Source organism: Rhinatrema bivittatum, chromosome 9 (assembly GCF_901001135.1).
Source record: "Rhinatrema bivittatum chromosome 9, aRhiBiv1.1, whole genome shotgun sequence".
NCBI lineage: Eukaryota > Metazoa > Chordata > Amphibia > Gymnophiona > Rhinatrematidae > Rhinatrema > Rhinatrema bivittatum.
The window spans coordinates 109,188,068-109,194,422 of NC_042623.1; the positions used below are offsets into that span (position 1 = coordinate 109,188,068).

Consider the following 6,355-nt stretch of genomic DNA (forward strand, 5'->3'; position numbering starts at 1 on the left):
ATGTGTGGCACCACAGACCAGATAAAATCATACCAGAATAAAACAGTAATCAACCTTTTTAACTAGTATTCTGTAAGTAGATAGTAAATCCAACCAGAAAATGAAATGGGAAAAGTACAGTAGTGAAGTATACTATAAAATTGCAGTTTTCTTATTTTAAATGAAGTAAAGCAAAAATAACACTGGGTATGACCTGCTAGCCAGGTCTACCAACATATTCATATGGATAGTAGAGATGTGCAATCGTTTATCACGAATTAGGCAATTACAAAGAAATTGCCTAATTCGTCCTGGTTCAGGGACCCTGAAACCCGAAAAGGATTTTCCCCGAACTTCGGGGGAAACTTCGTTTTTCCGGTTTGTGTGGGGAGAGGGGCACTTTTTTTTTTTTTTTTTTTTTTTTTTTTTTTTAATTAAAAACCACCCCAAACATTAAATATAATAACACCCCCTCCCCCATCCCGATCCCTCCCCCTCCCCAAGACTTACCAACATCCCTGGTGGTCCAGCGGGGTCCCCCCGGGTGCCATTTGACCCTCCGTGGTGTGCCCAGTGTGCTAGTGCCTGCTAGCCATGCTCAAAATGGTGCCGAATAGCCTCTGAACTACTATGTCACAGGGGCTACCGGCGCCATTGGTCAGCCCCTGTCACATGGTAGGAGAACCGACCAATGGCGCCGAAAGCCCCTGTGACATAGTATGGGCAAAGGCTATCGGCGCCATTTTGATTATTGGCAGCCGACGACGACATCGCTCCCAGACCCCTGCCGGACCCCCAGGGATTATTGGCAAGCCTTGGGGGGGTCAGGAGGCCCCCCCAAGCTGGCCAAAAAGCTTGCCAATAATCCCTGGGGGTCCAGCGGGGGTCCGGGAGCGATGTCGTCGTCGGCTGCCAATAATCAAAATGGCGCCGATAGCCTTTGCCCATACTATGTCACAGGGGCTTTCGGCGCCATTGGTCGGTTCTCCTACCATGTGACAGGGGCTGACCAATGGCGCCGGTAGCCCCTGTGACATAGTAGTTCAGAGGCTATTCGGCACCATTTTGAGCATGGCTAGCACTAGCACACTGGGCACACCACGGAGGGTCAAATGGCACCCGGGGGGGACCCCGCTGGACCACCAGGGATGTTGGTAAGTCTTGGGGAGGGGGGGGGATCGGGAGGGGGGGGGGGTGTATGTAATGTACTAAAATTAATTTAAATGCGTGGGGTGGGGTTTTTTTTTTAGCTTTGTTTTCCCGCGTTGTTTTTTGGCCCGGTTTCGGTTTTCCCCGTTTAGTTTTTTTTTTTTTTTCAAAAAAACTAAACGGGGAAAACCGAACTTTACCATGAAGTATCCGAGTCAAAAAACGACCCGGTAGCAAAACACGAAGCACATCTCTAATGGATAGTAAAAAAAATAAGGAATGCTAATAGAGAAAGTAGGGGGGAAAGCAGTGAAGTACACAGCTTTCAAAAATTGTCTTTACCCCTGAATACTCAAAAATGGGGGGTGGAAACAGTTGCACCCCAATGTCACCAGTTTATAAAGGGTGCATCCTAACCCAACCACAAAATTGTGTGGGGAAAAAAAAAAAAAAACAAGCAAGAAAATGAAGTCCCTCTTGATGGTGGAGCTGATTAGATGACAAACCAAATGGGCACTGCAGCATGTGGAAAGTCTCTTTATCTTGGGGATCTTCCCCAAATGGTTTACTTGATACTAAACAGAAGCAAGCCTGATTTCATTCTTTTAGAGAAAGACCTATCTTGTATGCCTGTACTTTCAAGCAAGGGTTTATGTTTTATTATTATTATTATTATTTATTTCTTTTATATACCGACATTCAATCGAGATATCACATCGGTTTCCAGATAACCAAGGGAATAGGGCGTAGTCCGCCCTATTTTACAAAAAACAATTATAACATATTATAACAGTGGTACATGGAACAAAAGGTTATAGGATATAACAAAAGGTTATAGAAAATAACATATGTACATGAATGTGTTGTTGATAAAATAAAATTGGGATAAGGGACTTGTTGGGTAGGTAATTTAGGAATAGAGGTGGGGGGGATGAGGGAAGGGAGGGGGGAAGGTGGGGTGGGAGGAAGTAGCGGAGTGAGGGATTCAGGGGGGTGAGAAGACTTGAGTATGGGATGAGGTGGGTTGCGTTCGGGCAGGTTAAGGGTCGGGTGGGAAGGCTTTTAAAAACAGCCATGTTTTTAGGTGTTTTTTGAAGGTTTGCAGTGATGGTTCATTTCTGAGACAGGTGGGGAGGGTGTTCCATAGGGTGGGTCCCGCTATTGTTATGGCTCGTTTGCGGGTTGCGTTGAGGTGTGCAGATTTGAGATTGGGGATGGCTAGGAGGCCAGTGTTGGTGGATCTGAGGGTTCTTTGTGTGGGGTGTGGATGTATTGCGTTGTTTAGCCAGTTCATTTTGTTGTTGTGTATTTTTTTGTGCATGAGGGTGAGTGTTTTGTAATGGATTCTTTGTGTGATGGGTAGCCAGTGGAGTTCTTTGAGGGTAGGTGTGATGTGGGAGGATTTTTTGTTGTTGGTGATGATTCTGGCGGCGGCATTTTGTAGAACTTGGAGGGGTCTGATGTGGATTTCTGGTAGGCCGATGAGAAGGGAGTTGCAGTAGTCGAGTTTTGAGAGGATAATTGATTGAAGGACTGTTCGGAAGTCGTGCGCTTGGAGAAGGGGTTTAAGTTTTTTCAGGGTTTGGAGTTTGAAGAATCCATCCTTAATTGTATTGGAGATGTGTCGTTGAAAGTTGAGTTGGCTGTCAATTGTTACTCCTAGGTTTCTTGTGGATGGAGTGAGTGAGATTTGTGAGATCTGTGGCACTCCCGTGTTGATTGAGGTTCCTGGGTGGTTGGAGGGGGTGCACTTGAGGGGATAAGAGGGACGGTCATCGTGGATGTGAAGGATTTCTGTTTTGGCTTGGTTGAGGCATAGTGATAGTTGGGATAGTAATTGGGACAGATTTGAGCTGAGGTTGTTCCATTTTTCCATGGTGAGTTGGATGGACTTGTTTATGGGGAGAAGTATTTGTATGTCGTCTGCATAGACGAAGTAGGTGAGGTTTGCATCTGAAAGGTATTTGCATAGTGGGAGGAGGTAAATGTTAAAGAGGGTTGAGGAAAGGGAAGAACCCTGTGGGACCCCATGTGTGAGGGGCACTTGAGAGGATTCGGATGAGTTTGTCTTGACGATGTAGGATCTGTTTGAGAGGTAGGATTTGAACCATTTGATTGTGGTGTCTTGAAGACCAATTTCTTTAAGTCTGGCGAGGAGTGTTCTGTGATTGATGGTGTCAAAGGCGGCTGATATGTCAAGGAGTATCAGGAGGAACGATTTGCCTTTGTCACGGCCTCTGAGGATGGTATCAGTAAGGGAGAGGAGGAGGGTTTCAGTGCTGAGGAATTTTCTGAAACCGTGCTGTGCTGGCTGAAGAACATTATGGGTTTCAAGGTGGTCTGTGAGTTGGTTGTTGACTGTTTTTTCTATGATTTTTGCTAGGAATGGGAGGTTAGAGACTGGTCTGTAGTTTGCTGGGTCTGATTTGTCGAGTTGAGGTTTTTTGATGATTGGTTTGATGATGGCATTTTTGAGTTTTCTGGGAAGATTCCTTGTTCGAGGGATAAGTTGATGATGTAGGTTATTGGTTTGACAATGATCTCTCTGATGAGTTTTAGGGTTTTGACGGGGATGGGGTCTAATGGGTGGGATGCAGGGTTGGTTTTTTTGATGATGGGTTCGATTTCTGTAGAAGCAACAGGTGCGAATTGTGACCATATGTGGATGGGGGGGTGGATGGCAGTGGGGTCGTTGTGGGTTTGTGGAATCTTGGCAATAATGTTGTCGACTTTGTCCTTGAAGAATTGAGCTAGTTTTTCGCTGGAGATGTTGCTGGAGTTAGGCGTTGTGTCATTTTGGATGGGGTTGGTTAAATCTTTGACATAGGCGAAGAGGGTCCTTGGGTTAAATTGGTAATCATGAATTCTTGACGTGTAGAAATTGCGCTTTGCTGTGTTGAGATCTGTTGTATAGTTGTGTAGTAGCGTTCTGTATTTGTCTTTCAGGTTTGAGGTGGGGGTTCGTCTCCATTGTTTTTCAGTTTGTCTCAGTGTTCGCTTTGAGGTTTTCAGTTCTTGGGTGTACCATGGGGCTTTTTGCTTTGTAGATTGTTTGATTTCCTTTTTTATCGTGGGACATAATGTGTTGGCTATGTCTGCGTTGATGGATATCCAGGAGTTTGTGGCGGTGTTGGCGTCATTTAGGTTGATTGTTTTTAGTGCCTCCGGTAACAGTTCGGCGATATCTTCACTGGAGCATGGTTTGGTGAATTCGATGATTCGGTTGTCTGTTTTTTGTGGGTTTGATTGGAGTTGAAGCTTGGCTTGTATGAGGCTGTGGTCAGACCATGGGATGGGGGTTGTGGAGGGTGGTCCAGTTGCGGATATTTTGTTGTTTAGGAAGATTAGGTCCAGGGTGTGGCCCGCTTTTTGTGTGGGCGTGTTGATGATTTGGGTGAATCCAATGGCAGACATGGTGGATAGGAGTAGTTCACTGGTTGGAGAAAGTGGATGGGAGTCGATATGGAGATTGAAGTCTCCTAGTATAATGGCTGGCTCTTGTAAGTTGATGTGGGTTGTGATGGATTCGATTAGGGGAGAGAGGTTGTGCTGTAGGCATCCAGGTGGGGCGTAGAGGAGGAGGATTTGGAGATGTTTAGATTTGAATAGGTTGGTTTCGAGTGGAGGTGGTAAGTTAAGGGAGTGGGAGGAGAATTTAAGTTTTTTGTGAGCTAGGAATAGTAGGCCACCTCCTTTTCTTTTGTTTCTGGGAATGGAGAATATGTTGTATGTATTTCTGGGTAGTTGATTGAGTAGGACAGTGTCGGAGTGTTTCAGCCAGGATTCGGTTATGCAGAATATGTCTGGTTGGTCGTCTGTGAGTATGTCATGGATGATTGGCATTTTTTTGGTGATCGATTGTGGCTGAAAGGCTGAAGCAGTTAAGATGAGATATTGAATTTGTGGAGGGTGATCCAGCCTGGTGCTCCTGGGCTTGGATAGGAATTTTCTCAGTCTCTCAGTTCCTAGCTCCTATCCCTGGTTGGGATTTTACATGTAGCTTAGCTATGAAGCAAGAACAACTGTCTGTCTCTCTATTTCATCAGAATGCAGACTTCTATCTCTCCCTCTTGATAATTATCTCTTCAGAGGAAGAACTTGTTGCAGGGCTGCCAGATGCACTCCTCTCTTCCTGGCTCCAACTCCTGGTCATTCCCGCCCCTCACACACAGACACAATTTGTGCCTTTTCTTCCCTAAATGGTCTCCCAGCATTCCTTTGGCTTCCTCCTCTGCTGGCTATGTAGTGCTGTTTTCTGGGCAGGCTAAACAATACAGCCCTTTACCCAACTTGTTAACACTGTGAATGCTAAATGCTGCTTCTTGCAAAACATTTGTCATTCACAGGAGAGTACACAGGGATTCTGATGTATTTTTTATATTCCTTCACATTGAATGTGACATCTTGCAGTCTCTGCAGGGTTGAGAACCCTTTTCTGACAGGTCCAAAACACATCACTCAGATCCAAATGCAGCTTAGTCCACATTGTAAGGCTCCAACACATGATACGCTCATGGGGGCAGGAACCTGGGTTTATAGTAGCTTGCTACATATACAAAACATTCCAAAAAAGGCCATGATGAAATCTTCCTTAGTCTCCTCTAGTCATCAAAAGTAATTTTTACTTTCCTGACTTTCAATAGATATAAGATATATTGATCATTAACTGTTTTGGCCTCTAGGAGATGAACAGCAGCCAAATAGTGAAGGAGTAGCCTAGTGGTTACAACTGTAGACTACAAGCCAGGGTTCAAATCCTGCTGCTGTTCCTTCTGACTTTGGGTAAGTCACTTCATCTTCCTTTGCCTTAGGTAGAAACCAGGAGCCCAATTTACTAAACATTTTTCCCATAGAAATAAAATAGTGAAACCCTTGGGTGGGATGGATGCTTTTACTTGCACCCAGGGGCAGACCGGAAGAGAGATGGACCCTTTCTGCCCCTGATTCTCTCAGTCTCTCCACAGATAGCATTAAATCTGAGTTCCAGAATTCCCTGTGGGAGGAGGCTAAACCTCAATGCCCTTTTGCATTTACTTCAATACCAGCCCCATTATCAGTCTTAGTAAACAGCACCCACAGCAAACATCACACTGACAATAGGGTACTCTCCAACTCCTTTACTGATAGTTATTTAATTGAATGAAGATTTCCTTTTTCCAGTAATTAGAGTTCAAATAATACTGAAGAAGAATAGTGAAGACAAAAGAAATGAAGTAAATTTATTTAA

The 6,355-nt window shown here is 44.7% G+C and overlaps 1 protein-coding gene across 1 annotated transcript in view; it reads right to left on the bottom strand.

Annotated features, from left to right (window-relative positions):
* Positions 1 to 6,355, bottom strand: part of ADAMTS20 (ADAM metallopeptidase with thrombospondin type 1 motif 20) — a gene marked incomplete at its 5' end in the record, with an annotated part of 339,654 nt that overhangs the window by 141,796 nt on the left and 191,503 nt on the right.